The sequence below is a fragment of the Sciurus vulgaris genome (assembly GCF_902686455.1).
Source record: "Sciurus vulgaris genome assembly, chromosome: 6".
NCBI classification, from domain to species: Eukaryota; Metazoa; Chordata; class Mammalia; order Rodentia; family Sciuridae; genus Sciurus; species Sciurus vulgaris.
The window spans coordinates 138,067,591-138,071,152 of NC_136466.1; the positions used below are offsets into that span (position 1 = coordinate 138,067,591).

Sequence of the window (3,562 nt, forward strand, 5' to 3'; positions counted from 1 at the left end):
GCATCCATGTGTTAAGATTTTTTTTAAATGAACTATTTGCTCTGTGTTCTCCTGTGCTCCAATAAACACAGCAGATTTGAGGTGCTGAGGATAAGATGTTGTTGGTAGTTCACATTTAACCATGCACAAATCAAATACCTTTTTGAGGCTCATATTGCATGCAACCTGTTTTAGTAACTGCTGTAGAGAGTGTAAGGATGAGTATAAAGTGCACTACTTACCACATAGATCCGAGTCAAGTAGCAGAGATTAACACCTGTACAAGATCAATGTTGAGACATGCTTTATTCTTTTCCACAGAGAATGGCATTACTATTCATTTAGCTCAAGCTACAAATCTTCACATCTTCCACAAAGTTTTTTTCTCCCTCATGAATTATTTAACTTTGGCTATAAGAGTCTTATGTATTTCCAAATTCTTTCAATGCTTCCTTTCTTTTCACTGCCAGTGCTCATAAACTCAAAGTTTATGTGCCAGTTTTCATAAACTTTCTCTGTTGATCCATTGCCATGCATTCTTTTTTTATTATTCTGGAAGGAGTTTGACAGATTCAGAAAAGAATAAGTAGGTGATTATGCCTTCTCTTTAAAGACAAATATTAGTGTTGTTGATAACTTCTCTGGCCATGATTAGTTTCTTTTGCAAGAAGTGGTGAAGATTGTTTCAATCCAATTGATGAAAGAAAGAACGCGGGTAAGCCACAAATCACCCTGTGCTGTGCGATGATCACAAGAAAGGGTGACCTCAGTGGCAAAACAAAGCTCAAATGACAGAATGATTGCCACTACTCAATGTCCAACCTGATAATAATCAGGAATCCTCAAGGAGACCAACTTGAGGAATCATTAATCACTAGTACAAGGGCCAAATATTTGTTTTGTAGAAATACATAATTATTCTTGGTATGTGTTTTTTCTTTACTGCTCACGGGGTCTCAACCAACCCCACTAAACCAAGTCTTATAATATGTTTGATCTACTAGTATGTGTTGTGGAACAGCCTTCTGAAGGGTTCAATGTAATTATTTTTTAAAAAAATATTTTTAGTTGTAGATGGATACAATACCTTTAATTTTTTTAAGAAATTATGCAGTTTTATAATTTTTTGTTGTTTCTTAATCCATTCAAAATAATTTCAAAATTCAACACTTTTAGGCAGCTTCTTGGTTACTTTCTTTAGTTTCTCCTTCTTTGTGCAGAAATCGATCAATCTTTAGTAGCAAACCTTCACTTGTGCTCCGAAGGAAGGCACATACTACAAAGGGACCCAAATTCAGAGGTCTATGCTTACAGACTTCATTAATAACTGCTTGCAGATTGGTAGCAATCTGGTCACTTGACATATCTAATGTGGCTATTTGGGTACTGAGAAAGTTCTCTCTTTCCTCATCTACATGAATTTCACATCCAGTTTTAAATAATTCAAGCATTTTGGGGATGTCATGGCCAATAGAATTTCTAGCAACCCTTGGAAACCTTTGTTTTTCAGTTTCTTCTTTAATGGATTAAATTCAGGCATTATTTCTGGAACAGCTACATAAAAGTCTACTTGAATTTCATCATCCAAAATCTTCTGAATCAGATTAGTTCCTCCTGCAAATGCAGCTCCATTTTCTTCCGCTATTTTAATCTCTGATGCATTCCCAGTAAATACAGCAACTTCATTGATTTCTGATGCAAATGGGTATGGAAAACTAATAACACTGGCAAATGGCTCCACTTTTTTCTTTTTCCCTAGTGCCATATCCTGTGTCAAGTCAAGATAAACCTCTTGCTTTGGATTAGTAAAGTCCAAAATTTGAAATTTCTTAAGTAACTGAACAGCTTTCTCCACCTCATGTATCTGCCTTGGGTATAGGTGTTTTAAATAGACATCATCCTCAGGTTCACCTTCCATGTAGGGATATGACTTTATTTTTCTATCTCATCCTTTTTTTCATCTGATGCTTTTCTTTGGTATCTTTTTTTTGTTTTCTTTGCAGGCTTTGTAGCAGCAGCAGCAAAATGTCTATTGGGCACATGAATGTTTAAAGAACAAGGATAAAGAGATGTCTGATAAACCATCTTGGAAGGAGTATGTCTTTGATGATGTATCAAGACTCATTTCAGTTACCTGAACAGCTGCTATGTTCTTGACCACCTTAGGATATGCATACAAAAATCTGTCTTCCTTCTGTGATATTCTTCCATACCACTTTCCCTTCACATGATAAATTTTATAGTAATCCAGTCATGTTTCAGAGATTTCACTTAAATATTACTTCAGTCTCCCTCTTCCAAGACATCTATGGCTGCCACCATGTTGACCATTCCACTAATTTTTTTATATGTGGTGTTGAAGATCAAACCCAGTGCCTCACACCTGCTAGGTAAGCACTCTACCACTGAGCCACAACCCCAGTCCATCAATGTAATTATTTTTTAAGATGATGCCAACATACAATGTAGTATGCAGTGTGTACCTTGAATCATACTTGTATGCTGCTATCCCTCCAACAGGAAGAATATGCTGCCTTAGAACCAAGAGATAAAAACAGGAGTGGCTATGTTTACTCATATTTCCAATTACCCACTGGAGGGTCTGGTTCCACATGCCCACAATTCTAGGCTCTAAGAGTTCTTGGTTTCCAAAGAGTGGTGACATTCTCCTGGGAGCACAAAAAGAGCCCCAACAATCTGCAGATTGTGACTGCTCTGTGGGTCCTTTAGATAGTAGCAGCAGGTGAAGAGTCAGCCTGTTGTCAGCACTGATCATGGCAGGGAACTAAGTTTGCTGTTGCACAATAGAGGCAGAGATAAATACATCTGGGTTCCAGACTTGGACCTCTCCTGCCTTGTTGTCATACTAAATGGACAAGTCCAACAATTACAGACTGAAAATCCATTTTCACTGAATATACTGAAATTCACTGAAATCTACACTGGATACTCAAGGAGGGAGACCATACCGTGATTGTTGGTTGTGGCCCCCAAGTCAAGTGCAGTGGAGGGGACTGTAGCATCAAAAGGGCATGCAGCCCAGCTGCAGGAAGCAAGGTCCATAAACTGTCACCTGCCACTGCAAGGACAGCCTCATCAGAAGAGAGTCAGCTTACCTGAGAGCATATCTGTCCCAAGATAGAGCCTTCAAGGACTAAGTGGGTCATTTCTCTCCAACTCACTACAAGGCTCACTTTGGTTCCAGAGCTCACTCAAGGAAGCTGCTGTCAACCCCACTGTGGATTGGCTTCTCTTTGTGCCATTACACTCTTTTTCAGAATATGGCTCCAAAAAAACTCAAAATTTAGAAATAGCTATACAGAGACAAACTTTTAAAAAATGTCTTCAAGAAGTGTGTGTAAAAACATTGAGAAAAGATAAATGAGTTGCAGATTCCTTCAGGGGCTGCAGTGTGTCTTATCCACATTTATGTTTGTAATGCCTAGTATGGTAGCTGACATCTAGCATTAAATATCAATGAACTGGATCTTACTGAATTAAAATGTTGGAATAGCATAAAATATTTAATATTAATTACTTTATATGAGCCTATACTGCAGAAATATGCAAATAGTTATTTGCT

At 37.8% G+C, this 3,562-nt stretch overlaps 1 pseudogene across 1 annotated transcript; it reads right to left on the minus strand.

Annotated features, from left to right (window-relative positions):
- Positions 1-1,110: 1,110 nt before the first annotated feature.
- LOC306663924 (large ribosomal subunit protein uL1m-like) lies at positions 1,111-2,096 on the minus strand (annotated as a pseudogene). The gene has a single exon. The product of its transcript is annotated as a large ribosomal subunit protein uL1m-like (transcript).
- Positions 2,097-3,562: the final 1,466 nt, after the last annotated feature.